This window comes from Euprymna scolopes, chromosome 40, assembly GCF_053919585.1.
Source record: "Euprymna scolopes isolate OS-2025 chromosome 40, ASM5391958v1, whole genome shotgun sequence".
NCBI lineage: Eukaryota > Metazoa > Mollusca > Cephalopoda > Sepiida > Sepiolidae > Euprymna > Euprymna scolopes.
This window is the reverse complement of record NC_136521.1, coordinates 56112969-56131812: the sequence shown is the minus strand read 5'-3', so window position 1 is coordinate 56131812 and position 18844 is coordinate 56112969. Positions and strand designations below refer to the sequence as shown.

The 18844-nt window shown below is 35.1% G+C and overlaps 1 protein-coding gene across 2 annotated transcripts in view; it reads right to left on the bottom strand.

Moving 5' to 3' along the window:
- The window catches only part of LOC145265583 (meiosis inhibitor protein 1-like), a 768286-nt gene that overhangs the window by 687882 nt on the left and 61560 nt on the right, over window positions 1-18844 (bottom strand). The window lies entirely within an intron of this gene.

Below are 18844 nucleotides of genomic sequence, written 5' to 3'. Positions count from 1 at the left end.
ATGTTATTTTTTTCTTAATAGCATTAACCATGACAGACATTCCAAAGAAATATTATTTTCAGCATACATTAGTCTATACAATTGCTCTATCTGCTTCTCGTTGACGTCAGTTCTCCCCATCACTCCCAAACACTTTTTCACATGAGGTTATTCTCTATCTCTAGAAATTTACTTGTATAGAGTACTGTTATTATATTTGGGCTAATGAGTCTGTCCAATTTAAGGAGTACTGATAAGATCCTGTAATTTGATTGTCCGTACCCTTTCTTCTTCGCTGCAGTGTACTAGACATGAGGTTGCTAGTCTAAGTCTTTACTATAAGTACTATGATGGCATCTGTTCTCAATAATTTTCTGATCTATTCTCTGCTTCCTTTGTTACAGCCCATTTGACTTGTTGGATCTAGTGGTCTTCACGAATTTACTGTTTTGAAACCTTGATATAATACAACTTTCACTAAATGATACAGATTCATGTGAAATTTCATGCTAGTTTATCGAATAAATGCTGAATATTTTATTAAAATTGAACAATTCTCAAAGTTTTGGTGTGTAGGAAATTAACATTATTTGAAGTAATAGAAAGTCAGGTTGTTTGTAGTGCCATATCGCGCATGGAAAGAGACCCTGCACTCATCCCCGGTGGGCTATCCCGAGGCCACAATCCTAGTAGATGGCAGGACAACTGATGATCTGCTTATGTTACATGTCTGGTATTCTGCATAACCACTTGTTCAGCATCCCTTACCGAAACTGAAACTCTTAAAAAAAATGACAGTACAATAAAAAAATTACGCTAAAACCAGGCCCAAACTCAAACAAAACCAATTCGCCTTCTCCCTTGAGGCTTGCATTTACGAACATCTGTGGGCTTAGAACCAATTTAAATGATGTCAAAGCATTTCTCCTAACAAACACCCCGGATATCTTAGCACTAAGTGAGACTAACCTACACTCCTCCATCCCCTCTAACTACTTTAACATGCCTGGCTATCTCCCACTCTGCCTTAAGGACTCTGACAGACATATGCACGGACTTGGAGTCTATATTCGTAACACTCTTCCCTTGACTAGAGAAACAAACCTAGAATCGGACGATCAAGCCTTTATGTGCTTTAGACTAAACATACAACATAATATTAGCTACTTTTATTTTCTCTACCGCTCTCCCTCAACCCAAGACTGCGGCATAATAAACAAAGTCTCTGACAGCATAGACACAGCACTCTCCCTCGACACTAGCACACAAGTACATATATTTGGAGACTTTAATGTCCACCACAAAAACTGGCTTGGATTCTCTACTTACACAGATGCCGCGGGCAGCACAACACACAGCTCTGCTATATCTCACTCCCTATCACAAATGGTTACGTTTCCAACCCGTTTCCCTGACCAGCAAGAACAACACGCATCACTTCTAGATCTGTTTCTGACCACAGTTCCAGAGGATTGTATAACAAATGCTGATAGCCCACTCGGGAACGCTGATCATGTAGTGATAATGGTTGAAATCGCCCTAAACTCTAGACCCAAAACTGAAGAGCCAGTGCTCAAAACGAGATATTATAAAAAGGCTGAGTGGGAAGCCATCAGAGATCTTATCAGAGATGCCCCATGGGGAAATATTTTTTCTCTTCCTGCTGAACAGTGCGCAAAATGGTTCAAAACGGCAATTGAAGCACATGTTCCCATGCGGAAATTTTATAGCAAGCCCCACTCTCCCCAATGGTTTACTTCGACTTGCGCAACTGCCATTGCTCAAAGGCAGCATGCATACCGCAGATTTAACCAACATAAGTCCAGTTCAAACAGACAGAAGTATATAGAAGCTAGAAGTAACATTAAGAAAGAAATAGCGACAGCTAAGAGAGAATTTACTGAAACCACTAAAAAAACGCATCAAAGCACAAAAATTAGGAACGCGTGACTTCTGGAAAATCTACAACAGTGTAGTAAATAATGGGCAATCAACAATTCCCCCACTAACCAACAATCACGAGGTTGTTTGCTCAGCAACTGACAAGGCTAATATGCTTGCCAGTCGATTTGCCTACAACTCCACACTGGACCCTTCCAACCACCCTCTGCCTGACTTTCCTTTGCGGACAGACGCCACGCTAGACGATCTAAAAATAACCCCTGCTCAGGTGCATGCTATCATAAAAAACCTTGACACTTCAAAAGCATGTGGACCTGATCTCATCCCAGCTGTGCTATTAAAAAAGTGCTCAGCCGAAGTAGCTCCAGTTCTCTCAAAACTCTACAACAAATGCCTTAATGAATCTTGCTTTCCGGGCTGTTGGAAAACTGCTTCTGTGGTACCAGTATTCAAGAATTTTGGCGAAAGAACTGACCCATCAAATTATCGCCTATAAGCCTCCTCCCACTTTTTGCCAAGATATTTGAGACCATAATTAACCATGCTCTAGTCCATCACCTTACAGATGCTAAACTTCTGACTGACAAACAATATGGATTTAGACAAGCCTGTTCCACAGCAGACATCCTAACTAATATCTGAACGTCTATACCATTCACTGGACAAAGCGGTGGAGGGCAGAGCGGTAGCTCTAGATATATCTAAGGCTTTTGACAGGGTATGGCATGAGGGTCTCCTCAGGAAAATTAGATCATACGGTATCACTGGTAGAATACTTAACATAATTAAATCCTTCTTAGATAAGAGAAAAATCCAGGTTGTCCTCGACGGTCGTGCATCTAAACATGATATAAATGCGGGAGTGCCTCAGGGTCTATCCTTGGACCTCTATTGTTCCTAATATTCATTAATTGCCTCTGAGGTGGGTTTATATGCTGATGACACCACACTCTATAACAGGCATGACAGGAAAACAAATGAACACATATCTAAAGAAATGGCAAAAACACTAGAGGATGACCTCCAATCTGTAGTGGAATGGGGACAAAAATGGATAGTCACATTCAATACTGCCAAGACTAAACTGGTTTCAATAGTCTGGTCCATACCGATTGGTATATATATTATTCCTTAATTGGAATTCATTTTTGAGATGAGCATTATATATATTAATTCCAATTAAGGAATAATATATATATCAATCGGTACGGACCCGACTATGGAAGATCAGATAATAAATAAACGTGGATTTATAAGATCAAAGAATCCAACCTCGATAGCCCTTCGGGGCCCGTGGCGCAGTTGATAGAGACGTTGAATCTCTACGGTTCCAGGTGGACATTGTCTGAAGATAGCGGTTTCAACCCTACCCAAAGCTAGTCAGAGGTTTACTTGGCCAAAACGTGGTAAGACGACAACAACTACAGATGGCAGTGATTGCTGAGAATGCAGTTAGGAGATTCAAGGTTCCTACCCGTCGCGGTAACCACCTGACGAAGGTCAGAGGAATAGTTAGCTGAAACGTTGTGAAAAAACAACAACCAATAAAAGATGAAAAACAACAATTAATAAAGATGAGAATAATAGTTCGAAATAAAAATAAATTAATATAAATTGGTTTCCGTCAATAATTACAAGAAAACTTCTCTGCCACCAATAGCAATGGCCAGTGACTTTTTATCTGAGAGTACATCTTTCAAACTCCTTGGCTTCACAGGAAACAGGAGTTGGAACAATTACATTGAAAGCATTGCCAGGGCCACTGCGAAGAAGGTAGGCTCTCTCTACCGTGCTAGAAAACTACTAACAGCCGAAAGTATCCTGTACCTCTATAAGGCCACCATTTGCCCATGTATGGAGTATTGCTGTCACATTTGGGCTGGTGCATCTGCTACTAGTCTCTCGGTCCTAGACAAGGTTCAAAAGAGAGTCACCAATCTGAAAGACCCTGAACTGGCATCTAAGCTTCAGCCTCTGTCCCATCGACGAAATGTTGCATCCCTCTGCCTGTTCTACAAGTATTTTAATGGTGAATGCTCTGGCGAACTGCAGACACTTGTGCCCCCACAACATAGACACCCTCGACAAACCCGACAGGCAGCTAAATCCCACCCCCACACAGTAGAGATCCCTAGATGTAAAAGATCTTTCTACTTCAGTAGTTTCTTCCCCAGAACCGCTAAACTCTGGAATTCCATTCCAGGTCTCTGCTCCCCAACTGTACTGATATGCAAAAGTTCAAGTGTAACATGAACCGACATCTTGCTGCCCAAATCCCAACATAATACCCCAGTAGTTGTTGCCCCCTACACCAAAGTGGCAATGTGCCTTGTTTGGGGTGAAAATGTAATTAAAAAAAAGTCCACTGTTTATAGTAAAAACTGTAGATATGGAATACAAAATTAAAAAATTTAATGGTTTAAACCCAATCAATTGCATGATCTCATCAAATAAACATTTATTATAATTAAATATTTCGATTAATAATAGAATTTTCAAGAAAATACATGTTTTTCTATACTTCACCAACATCTGAAGGAAGACGTGTCAAGCCTTATCATCGCCATGGCACGTAAAAAAATAAAAAGAAAAAAACCTGAACTTTCCTGGTCAAGATTTTGTTATGAATCAAAATATTGAATTTAATTTTAATAAATAAATATGTTTATTGAATGAGATTCTGCACTTGTTTGGCTTTAAACTGTTAAATTTTTAACATTACTTTGTTTATGAAGTGTACTTTTCTAGCATGACCCTCTCTTTTAATATGATAAAATGGGGGGCGGGGCCCCATGATCAAATCGTGCCATCACAACATGCAACCCTCCTTTAAATTTCTCAACTGTTGAGTCACGTTGATAAAAACTGCAACAAAACGTAGACAAATTATGAACAAAAAGAATGTTAACTTAGATATGAGTAACTTTAAGTATCACATCTGGAAAATTCATAAGTCATTTAACTAGATTTATATGCATTGCATCGCAGACAATTTTATCTTCAGATGGAGAATGTTTACATAAGCTGCGGGATATGAAATAATATTTCCTAATACCGAAAAGATAAGCTCTGCGTCCAAGTCATTACAAAAGACCAGTCAAATAGGCATATGGTCACTGATAGAACAGGACTGTAGAGTAAAAATAGTTTGGGGTTTAAAGTGACCTATACAACAAAAAGCAAAAACTGTATTGGACGTTTATCAGTGCCAGTGCTAGGAGCCTTCCCCTACCCTGATCTATAATAGGGCGTGTCCTCACAAAGAGACAAAGTTTTGTAAACAAAAACATTGTGTTAATGGGTTTTGTTCTTAGATAATGAAACTAGCAGGCTGCCTGGTGTTGCCCGGTCATAAGATACGCTTAAACATGATATTTTAATTCATGGAGATTACATATTTATTATTATACAGACGATCTTTATCAATTATTATTTTGAACCTAATATATAGTAGTGAGATCAAAACTATATATATATATATATATATATATATATATATATATAGTCTAAAGAAGCTTTGAATCAATAAAATGCAAAAATAAAAATAAAGAATGCAATTTAAATTCCCGGAAGAAAAAAATATTTAAATTTTAACCTATCGCAGACTTAGCACCTACATAATCCGACTTCTAAAATGTTTATAATGACAAAAGAGAATTCATTTATATAAGGAGAAAGAAAGAAAGAAAGAAAGAAAAAGCCTTTACTAAAATTGTTAAATAGAAATAGATTTAGCATTTGCATCAGCCAATTTCACAAAAATCTTCAATTTAAAACAGAATTTAACTACATGAGGATAAAACGAGAAAACCTTAACTAAAATTTTGTAAATAGAAACCGGGGATCATCAGTTGCTTACCATGTAGCTGTTTCGGAGATTTAAAAACAGGACAGCTGTTTAATATATGGCTCTCCAGTGGATAATAACACTTCCCCAATAAAAAAAAATGTAAAATAATACGGTTACTATTTTTACTAATATATGAAGAAAAAAAAAAAAAAAAAAGATGACTTAAATAATAAAATAGAAAATGAAAAACTATTAATAAGTAAGTTTAGGATTACAAGAGCGATTCTGCGACATGTTAACTAGCATATAAATGCTATGAGAATAAAAATGAATAAAAGCTTAAGTACCTTAGGTACCAGAAAGGTAAATAAATAAGAAGGAAACCTAGCCATATATATATATATATATATATATATATCTAAAAACCCAATATATAATCGAAAGAAGCTTTGAATAAAAAAAAAAAAATGCAAAAATAAAAATAAAGAATACAGTTTAGATTCCCGGAAGGAAAAAAATATTTTAATTTTAACCTATCGCAGACTTAGATATATACTGACTTGGGTGCCATCAGCTAGAATCAAAACCAAAACATACAACTCCTTCACCCTCATTCCTTAGCCTCTGAGCCACGCTCTCCCCAAACACGTGTACATATACATAAATTCACCAGTTATCCCCTTTTTGTTTTTTTAAAGAAAAAGGATCGTCCTAATAGTCGAAGACAAGATTCTAGCAAGCACGGCTGGATGGTCCACAGAGTTTTATAATTATACAAGTATGGGGAGACGTTAGTATATTTAGTGTAGAAGAAGAAAAGGTAAATAGTGAACAGATCAGTTACGTAGGAAGGGGTCCAAATTTAAGTTCCCTGTGAGTATGAATATGCTGTGTAAGGAGGTGACAGTGGGAATACTTGGCGAATAGGGGGAAAAATGGGAACTACTATGATGATGATGATGTTCCTAGGATTAAATCTAATATTTTAATATTACAAATTAATGTGTCTAAAATGTCGTTCTATAGTTAAATAAGGCAATGGCTAATAGTGTAAACATAATAAATTTGTATGTGCCATCTGTTGTTGTAAACCTACGGTATTTTGGTCCAGAGGGGAAAAATTGTGCTTCTTTTATTATATATAGGGATATAGATATCAGAGTTAAATTTTTAATGAATTTTGGGGGATTTAGCACAGAAGCCAACAAACAAACAAAACAAAAAAAGGTCAAAAACTCAAATATCTAAAAAATAAATGTTACCAAAGACAAGATAAGTTACTCTTCTACCTACCTGGAGAAGTTTTGTGTGGTTTAACATATTTTAAAGCTTTTATTCAGTTTAAAAAACAGGTAGTGCAGAATTGATAAGTTAAACCGGCAACAATATGGCCAACAAGAACATGTCATCTTTGGAGTGTCGTCAATAATGACTCAAATTCCCAAAATAAACAAAATACTGATAGAAATCCAATAAGTGTCACCATAACAAATACAAAACTTATCCAGGTAGGTAGAAGATTATCTTGCTTTAGTAACATTTATTTATTATATATCTGAATTTTTTTACACTTTTTTTCATTTGTTAGCTTATCTGCTAAATCCGCAAAATTTCGGCATTTATTCAATTATATATTTAAGTTGTTTCCTCTGGCATTAAACAGTGTATTAATATTACGTAATGGATTTTCCCAAAAACACAAAAAGGAAAAGACAAAAAAAGCAGATAATATTATGTGATATGTTGTGAAACCCGACAACATTCAGCCATAATGTGATATGTTGTGAAACTTGACAACATTTAGCTTTTATGTGATATGTCATGAAACTTGACAACATTCAGCTATGTGGTATGTTATGAAACTCGACAATATTCAGCTATAATGTGATATGTTGTGAAACTCAACAACAACATGCAACTATAATGTGACACTTGCAAAAAATTAAATATTTTATTTTTATATTAAAAGTAAATGAACAAATTAGAGGGTAAATATTTGTTTCTCTAAAAGCAGATTTTGGTAGATTGTAAGAGAGAATGAGTTGTACAGCTGTGCATCTCCGATCTTACTTGTTGAACAGTGTATCACTTTGAGACATGATATAAGGCTGCTATCACTCTTGGGATTTGTACACAACTGGCCAACTAGTAGATGGACTGTGATATGTTGTAAAACTTAACGTTCATTATAATGTGATATGTTGTGAAACTCGACAACATTCAGTTATGTGATATGTTGTGAAACTCAACAATATGCAACTATAATGTGACACTTGCAAAACATTAAATATTTCATTTTTACATTAAAAGTAAATGAACAAATTAGAGGGTAAATATTTGTTTCTCTAAAATCAGATTTTGGTAGATTATAATGTAGGAAAAAGGTTGCATAAAAAAAGATCTTTCTAAACAAGACATTGTAAAAGTTATGTGTCGTCCCATTTTCTTTAATTACTCTAAGAGATAAACAAAATCTATAATTTCTCTGCATAATTCTGAGTACTAGTCAACAATACACAACCATTATAAAAATTGGCACAGTTTTTTCTTCATCTTTGTGCGTGCGAATCTAAAAACTATTTTTATCATCTACTTGATGGTTATACAATAATGTTGTTGTTATGTTGACTAAAGCTAATTTTAGGAGTAAATAAAGACGAGTAAGAGTAATTATCATGTGAAAAACTTTAAAGTAATTTTAAGCAGAATATTCATTTTGTGGCGATTTTTACCGAGAGATACTCACTTTGTCACGATTTTCACCAGAGGAGGGAGGACTCGCATTGGGGCGATTTTCACTGGGTGGGGGAGTACTTGCATTGGGACAATTTTCACCAGGAAGTGAGGGGGGGGTACTTATTGGGGTGATTTTCACTCGAGGGGGAGGGGGGCTACCCTCTTTGGTGGGATTTTCACCCAAGAGGTACCCGCTTTTGAACAAATTTTACCCTGATGGGGGCGCGGGGGGTTTATCTGCTTTGCAGATGATTTTCTCCGATATATTCAATAGGTGATTTTCAGCAGCATATTCATGATAACTTTCATTGTGGGTGATTTTTAAGTAAAATATTCATTTTCAGTTCTTTTGTCAAAAGAATCTATTCTTGATATGTCAAGTTGAGGGGAGGGGGGGGGGCTTAGTTCAGGATAACGTCGTATGATTGGGCTCCACTCTGTTGAGATTCAAATATCCTCAGTTTATATAGAAATTGTCTCTAAAGTTATGTCGGGCCAAACATCATGGCGTTTTCTTAATTCTTTAGTCTTTTTACCATTTCCCTTACAAAGGTTTCATTAATTACCGTTTTTCACAACTAAGTCAATTGCAGCTCTGATCAATTTTATTTGTCAACGCTTTCGTCCTATTAGTTTCTTTACATTTTTAAAGTCTTTCTGCCATTTGCTACATGGCTGCTCTTTTTTTTTCTTTTTTACACAGTGATCACCACTTATCAAGGCCCGGAAGCCACTCAGGGATAAGGGTTATTGCAAGTACATTACGTTAGTGTGGAAATTTCAAGTGTTTACTTAAGGGGTCGGTTCATTAGGAATTTGTTAACATTGGACTTGAAGACATCCAAGTTGTAGTACGGTGGGAAGCAAGCAGACGGAACAGAGTTCCACAGGCGTGCAGTTCTAAGAAAGAAGCTTTGTTCATGGAATCCGCATTTTGATTTAGGCACAGATATAGAATGAGGGAAATTTTTCACAGTGGATTCAGCTAGACGGGTGTTTTTCATGAAAGATTGGCGAGGGGGGACCAGAGATTGGAGTTCAGACGAGCATCTGCCATGGAAATAACGATAAAACAAGGATAGGCTCGCAACGTCTCTTCTGTGGGAGAGAGGTTGCAGGGTAGAGAAAAGGGCATCCCCCACTAAGCCACGAAGTCTATTTTGTACTCTGTCAAGGCAGGATAGGTTGTTTTTAGCAGCTCCTGCCTAAATATGGCAGCAGTATTCCATGCTCTATTGAACACTTGTCAATTAGATAAACCTAATTATATTGACAATCCCATTTATTAACCAGAGCTTTATGTTGCGAGTGATTTTTCCAAGTTGTGACTAGAAAGAATAAAACATTTATCCTTTAGCAATTGTGTTTTATTTTCACAATCTTCCAAAGCTCATTACAGAGTAAAAAATGCATTGACAACCTTGATTTAGTTTTTTAATTAAACGAGCAAAGTCAAATTATTTAAACAATAAAAGGTTTAATAGAACAATATACTTTTTTTTTAAACAAATGTTGTTTTAAAAAATTATCTGCAAAAATTTGAATGTTTATACTTTCAAATTTTTTACATAAAATTTAGTGCATATTTAGAATAGCATTTATTTAAAAAGAAACAAAAAATCTATATGATGTATGTAATTGTCACAGAATGAAGATGCTATATTCCAAAAATCATGTCGTTTTGGCTAATAATTTTTCTATTTAGCTGGTAAATAGAATATATTTAGTTGTAAAAGGTAAATTTGTTCGTAGAACTGTTAACCAAGATTTTCTTCATCAAATCTTCCCCTCCTCTAGATATCGATCAGTTCTGTGCCGGGCATGTGCGAAAGCGCACAAGCATATGAGTCGGGCCTACCTGCGGTGAAAAGCGTACCCGAGACCTTTCGATTATAAATCAAGTCTGCTAATGAACTACACCCATCTTACGCCAAATTGACAATTCAATTTCGCCCAATGGCTATGAAAAATAAGCTGATAAGTGATTCGGCAGTTGAAATATACTGCTTTGATAACGCGTCTCACGTTATTGCATTTCGTATTTTGACGTATCGATTTGTCGAGATTGTTCGGTGCTGCTTTGGAACATGTGGGTCGATCAAACAATATTGCTTGTGGTGTGGTGTGGCGTGTCAATTCGGCGGTAGTGTTCGGAATTGCGTGGACGAATTTGTTAAGAACCGTGCCGTCAATTTTCGACACAAATCTATAATATAAAGCTGAATGTCTGTGTGTGTGTGTGGGTGTCTGGTTACGAATAGGCTCCTATATGGTTGACTATTTTAAAAACTGATTACATATAATGATAGAAGATGTATCGAGACACAGGAATGGGTATGTTTAATCTGGCAGAACGGTGGTTCATTAAAATTGTGGGGTCTACGTTCGCGCCTGGTCCACAAAGTATGGAAATAAAAAATTAAAAAACGTTTACAAGTGTTTTTGATATAAATGTACATAATAATACTTTGATAAGTATGTTTTAACTTAAATAGGGATGGTATAATAAAATTGTGGGGTCTGCGTTCGCGCCTGGCCTCCATAGAACGGAAATAGGCACAGACTTTAATAAAGACTTTTCATATCTATCTGCGTAAGTTAACTTTGATAATTATGTTTCACTTTGAAGAAACATGGTATACATGGGGTGCTTGTTCGCACCTAACCTCCATAGAATGGAAATATGTCACAAAGTTTAACAAGGGTTTTTAATATAGATCCACAGAATATTGTGATAAGTGTATCAGTGTGAACAGGTATGGTATAATAAATTATGGGGTTTATCTATTTTATTTTTACTTTCATCATATTTTTCTTTGGTTTTGATACTCCCAAATTTGAAGCTATCTCTTTACAACCCTTCCTTTTCATAACCTATCATACTTTCATAAATCAGAGTCCATTTTCTGTAGGCTGTTTTTGAATCCAGTCAATGGCGGGTACTTTTGCTAGTAAATATATACATATATATATATACTAGCATTTCAGCCCGGCATTGCCTGGCTGTTCGGAGGTGTGTGTTGAGCAAAAAAAAGTGGTAGTAGGAAGGCAGGCTCGAACCCGTACTGCGAAGGAGGAAAAGAACGGGAAAAACATGACGTCTTTGCTGTGACGACCACTGCCAAACCAGTAGGTTTAGATTAAGGTTAGACAACCGAAAAGAGGGGATGACTTTCGAAAATATCGGCAAAAAAGCGACCCCTCCCTGTTGTTAAGGGTGAAGAAATTAATGTTTTTAGTCAATTTTTCGGTATTTGTCCTCTAAAGGGTCGAGCTTCAAAACGATACTGATTTTGTGAAAATCCATTGCCTCGGTCAAAAGTTTTAGGCAGACATGCAAACATAAATACATACATATAAATTTTCGACCCAAACTGATTAAAAAGTTTGCCCTATCTCTGAATACCGTTTATGTAAAATTTCAAATGTTTACACCAGAAATTGTCTGAGTAATTTGGTAGAGACCGCAGAGGTCAAATTGTTTTTAACTTTGACCCCTATTATGACCTCTTAACATTTATTGTTTTGGGCTCAAATAAAGTTATTAAGTTGGATCCATGTCCAAGGAACCTATATCTAAAATTTCAATTGTTTATACCCAAAATTGGCAGAGGAGTTTTGTAGAGTTCTCAAAGGTCAAATTGTTGAACTTTGACCCCTTAACAGCCAAATTTCTCAGGTGTATCTTGTTTAACTCCGGAATCTATATATTAACACGATAGCGTGTGTGTTATTTTCTGTGTCACGCTTACATCTGGGTCATTTAATTGTTATGTACTTCAACTTCTTGTAATAAATAATTTTACCAAGTTTTGCTTATAACTGATGGCACTTAAGTTATCTATTTTTTTATCAATAATTTTATCAAGAATTCATCATAAATTTTGGTTTCGGTTATGGCTGAAGGAACACAAGTTTATATATATATATATATATATATATATATATACGAGTGGCGGAACGGATGTTTATTTAAATAGACATTCGGACAGATTAGTTGCGGGCACCGCTTCCGTGGTCAAGGGGTAGAACTGCCGACGGTTCTAGGTTCGATCCTCGGCTTGGGATAGGTGCTAGTCTAGCGGCACTGATGAGTCAAGGGGTAGAACTGACGACGGTTCTAGGTTCGATCCTCGGCTTGGGATAGGTGCTAGTCTAGCAGCACTGATGAGTCAAGGGGTAGAACTGACGACGGTTCTAGGTTCGATCCTCGGCTTGGGATAGGTGCTAGTCTAGCGGCACTGATGAGTTGTGATACAACGAAACAGGACTGTATGTCGATGACTAAAATATATTTTATATATATATATATATTATATATATATACATATTTTTTTCGTAAGTTTTTATTGCAGTTTCAATTAAAGCTAATGCACCCAAGTCATATGGATATATTTATTTTTATTTTTTTTTAAATCGCAACTTTATAATACATAAAAAAAATCGATAGAACATTAACTATAATAATATATACAAAATCTGCAAGAATTGAAATATCATATTTAAGTGTACTTTACGATCGGGCTTTACTGGCCATTTGTGCTAGCGTAGATAAATACTTTTGCAATTTTAACAGAAAAAAAAAAAAAAAGCTACAATAATATCAGAGCGTCTCCATTTACACTGAACATTTACAGAGTGTTAACATCAATATATTACATTTGAATGAGTCCCCTGTGGAATTTCCGCAGGTCTTGCTAGTTTGCATGGAATTTCAAATAGTTCCATTTATTTATATCCACAGGAGAAGAATGTTCTCGTTCCCTCAGCCATGATCAGGTAAAAATCTTCAGTATTTCACAATTATATTCTGAGTATCACCCGCATTGAGGATTGAACTTTCAAAGTCCAGAAGAGTGTTGCTTACAACTGAATTTTACCTAATGCTTTATTAGTTATGCAGGGGTTCCAAATTCGACAATATACACTTGAAAAGGCCGAAATGTTGTGCAACTAACATGTGAGGTGATTATAGTAATCAGAATAATCCAAAACGTGTTTTGCTTTTGTGAAATTTTGCATGGAATACAAGAGAACATGGTAATGGCTGCCAATGATTGTTTATTTCTGAAATGGTGGTTAATATGTGATCGGCATGAGCAAGAGTGATCAAGTGTCTTATTAAAGTTCATCTACAGTGAAAATAAGTTCTGTTCAAGGGCTATAAAAAGACGACATCAGAGTCATTCATCAGAGTGGAGATTGCTCTAGTAGTATGTTGGGTTGTATCAACAGTTGTTAGGGATTTATATCACTTTCAACTGAATTTTATCTACTACTTTATTTGTTATGCCGCGGCTTCCAAATATGACAAAATACACCTGAAAAAGATTGAAGGTTACATCAGCCAAAACGTTTTGTGAATAACACTGAAGATGAGAACAGTAGTCCAAATAATGAAAATTATGAAAACATGTCTTGCCAAAACCTTGTGCGAATAACTCAGGGTGAGAACAGTGATCCAATAACCCAAATTATGAAAATGTGTTTTGTCTTTTTAAAATTTCACATAGAATACAAGAAAACATGGTAACAATTTCTAATGCTTGCTTATTTCTGAAATAGTGGATAATATGATTCCTCCTCCTTATGGTGGGTGTGAGTGGAACTGATCCAGAATTATGTCTTAGTCAAGCACATCTACAGCAAAAAGGAGTTTGTCCAAGGGCTTTAAAAAGACAATACCAGAGCTGTACAGAGAGCAACTGTCAAAGTTGCTCTAGTATCAAAGCATACTAACAGTTATTTGGGATTGTATCAGGTAGTGTCAACAGACTTGTTCGGCAACATGCTGAGCCATATCAACAGAAGTGTTTGGTACTGTGTTGACGGTATTGTTCGTGTTAAACTGACATGAAACAATATATATATATTTCTTTTTTTGTTTCCTTGGTACCATGCAAATAATCCAAGTTATAAAAACGGGTTTTTCCTTTTTAAAATTCCACATAGAATACCAGAAAACATGGTAACAACTGTAAATGCTTGCTTATTTCTGAAGCGGTGTATAATACGTGACGGGCATGAGCAGCAGTGTTTTAGTCCAGTTCATCTACAATGAAAACAAGTTCGTCCAAAGGCTACAAAAAGACGACGGCAGAGTCATTCAGAGATTGCTCTAGTAGTGTGTTGGGTTGTATCAACAGTTGTTTGGGATCGTGCCAGGTTGTACTGACAGAGTTGTTAAGGATCGCGTTGATGGAATTGTTCGGAACTGTGCCGGGTTATGTCAACAAAAATGTTTGGTACCATGTCAGGTCATATTGACAATATTGTTTGCATTGACTTGAACGGTTGTCGCAGTCTTACTTCCATGTGTGATAACCTTTTATAATAGTTTCCTTTGGTTGGTTGGTTGGTTTTGTTTTACGGCATATCAACCTTTTTCAGGTTATTTAATGCCGAATCTAGTTATTTTGAGGAACGATTTTAATGGAGTATTTTTTTTTTTTTTAAAGTCAGATTCTATTCAACCCATAGTTGGGACCCTAACAGGTACTACCACTCCGGGTCAGAGTGGACCTGGGAGCGATGGCAATTAAAGGGTGGCGCCACACTCCCCAAGGCCCGCAAGGTGGGGCCTCACCATCGGATATAGTTTTAGGTCATATCCAGGACCAGTTTCCTTTGAGTTGGTACCGTCCCTTTCCTCATGGAGCAACACTCCTTCCTCCTTTTTATCTTTTGTTCCTGTTTGAAATTTCTTGTAGAATAAAATATGCCAACAACTTGCCTATTTAATGTACATAACGAACATTTAAGTATCTATTATGTTTAGCAACATACAAGTAAAAAAAAAATATTTTGGGGGTTTTGTAATATATTCTAAGGTTTAAAAGTTAAAAGGTATGGTGTTATGGGGGGGGGTAGGAAAGCGGAAGCACGTTCAGAAAAAAAAAAGGGGGGGGGGGAATGAGTATCTTCCAAAGTCAACATTTATGTAGGTGTTGTTTTTTAACTTATCTGCATCAAGCCATTTCCTGCTTATTACATCAATGAACGCAAAATAGACATGGAAATATTCACACACACACACACACAATGTTCTGGGTATGACATTAAATTGTATCCGGTACTGAGGCCCTAATTTGGAGAGTGTGAAATAACCCCTTAATTTCTATTACTCTCAGGTCCAGTGATCCGGAATGATAGTTATTGAAGTCAGAGGCTTTTTACCAAAATGACTGAATTCATGCCCATCAATCAACAGCAAAAGCACATTCTGAAAGTCTAGGCTTTCCTAACAGTGATAGGGGCAGGTATTGGCAACGTGATAGCGTCAGAGCTACCTAACTAGCAGAGTTCCGATGAAGATTCTTGAGAAATCGGCATCTGTTATTTTCTTATTTTGTTCTAGCTGGAGATGTGGTATCCTACTGAATGCCATACACACACACACACACACATATATATATATATGATAATGATGATGATTGCAACGTCTTGTCAGACGAGTGCCACTCCCTCAGTCGGTGAAAGTCCATTAGACTGAAGATGACCTTTTTTTTGTTTTAGTCCTGCCAGCGAATTCACATGCTCAAGCAGACATGACATTGAAGACGGTCGTTGGCATATATATATATATATATATATATATATATATATATATATATATATATATATATATATATATACACACACACACACATAAAAATACATATATATATATATGCACATATATATACATATATACATATATATATATACACACACACACACACACATACATACCCATAAAAATACACACATGCACACATCCATACATACAAACAGACATACATATACACATGCACACACATATACAGACATAAACATACACATATATACACATATACAAATACATACACCCATATACATACATATTCACATACATATACGTACACACGTATGCACATATACATACACATAAATTTACCTACGTATACATACACACACATATATATATGCACTTATACGCATACATATATATGCATATATACATACACACATATACATACAAACACACAAACATATATACACAAAAAAATATATATACACACATAGATATACATACACAAGTACATACATAAATATACATACACATACATACATAGAACGATGGTAGATCAATTATTACATACTTCCAGCATTTCAGGCCTACACACGTGACAATTTTTCCATCGCCACAAACTATTTTTTATAGACAAATGCCTGAGGAAGTACGACAGCTAATTCTCTCTCTCTGTTCAAAATGTTAATATCCAGCAACAAGCAAGTGCAAGATAGCCAGCAACAAGTCAAACTGCAGACCAGCTTAATGCGGGTACTGGTCTCCCGCTTTATATTTTTTTTGGTTTTTTTTTTAAATCAGAGATTTGCTTCATCCAGAGGGGTTGCCTTCACCAAGGCTTTTGGGAGTCCTCTCAACCCACACACACACGGAAATAAACACATACACATACAAGCATGCATACATGCAGATGCACGCAAACATACATATACATATGCACATACATATAGAATATAAAGCTGTACTAGCGGCGAAACGAACATCTGTCTATTCTACGTGCTGTATATTTTGGATTGTTTTACTCTTTTATTCTTGTTGAATTCACCTATTTGTTAAAACCATCATCATTGTCGTCATGAACATTGAAGTTTGTGCCGTTATGCATGCATCTTCAATTTAAAAGCTGTACGTAGAGAATGACTGTCTCTACTATGTGCTGTTTGTATTGGATTGTTTTTCTTTTTTATGTTAAATTCACTTATTTGTACTAATTATCATCATCGTCATCATGAATGCTCCTTCATGTATATATTATACACACACACACACACACATATACACATATATATATATACACACATATATATACACATACATACACACATATATATACACATACATACACACATATATACACATACATACACATACATACACACACATATATATACACATACATACACACATATATATACACATACATACACACATATATACACATACATACACACATATATACACATACATACACACATATATACACATACATACACACATATATACACATACATACACACATATATACACATACATACACATATACACATACATACATATATATATTCACATACATACATATATATATACACATACATACATATATATATACACATACATACACATATATATACACATACATACACATACACATATATACACATATATACATACACATATATACATACACACACATATATACATACACATACATATATATACACATACATACACATATATATACACATACATACACACATACACACATATATATACACACATACACACATATATATACACACATACATATATATATACACACATACATATATATATATACACATACATATATATATATACATACATATATATATACATACATATATATATATATACACATACATATATATATATACACATACATATATATATATACACATACATATATATATATACACATACATACATATATACACATACATACATATATACACATACATACACACATATATATACACACATACATACATACATATATGTTTGGAGGTACAAAATTTATATAGATATTTAAATAAAATATGCAAAAATTTCTCAAGAGCTCTTTCAGCTATCATTTCTTCAGGAAAAAAAAATTGATAGCATGCGAAATAAGAGAGCACTATTTGGATGTGCCTAAATTGAAAAAAATAAAAAAACAAAAACAAAAAACACACACACAAAAAAAAAAAAACAACATGAGGGAGAAAAAGACAAATAATGCTTTTGTTGTCTCCTTTTGCCGGCATAAAGGTTCTCAAACCACAATAGAGCCAGACTCCAAAACCCATTTAAAGATTTTGAAGTCTGTCTCTTTTATACATCTAAGACCTGACCAATCTGTAAGCATTTGTTTTTAAAATTCTATATTTTTCAATTAACAAACTAATTCTTCTAATACATGTTTGCTAGAAGACATACAATTTTTTTTTTTAAATAAGCAAAATTAAAAACACAAAATCAAAAGGGAAATAAAAGAAAAAATTTTATGTAAAAAAAGAAGATTATGATTAATAGCACTTTAAAAAGAATTGAAAAAAAAAATCTCCCAAAATTGGCAAAAATTGCACATGTTCACAAATACCTAAAAGTACATATATTAACATTTGTCAGAATGATGTAACATTTTAATTACACATGTGACAAACAGACACGAGATATTGGAGCAAGGTGGAGGAGAGAAAGAAAGGAAGATAGAAAAAAGTTTTTTCTTTGTGTCTTTCTTTCTATCCTTCCCCCTTACCTTCATGTCTATGTGTTATAAGTTTGTAATTCAAATTCCAACTCGTTCTGATAAACTCTTTCGAATAAAGATAAAATATTAAGCTTTCTGTTAGATAGGAAATCATATTCTA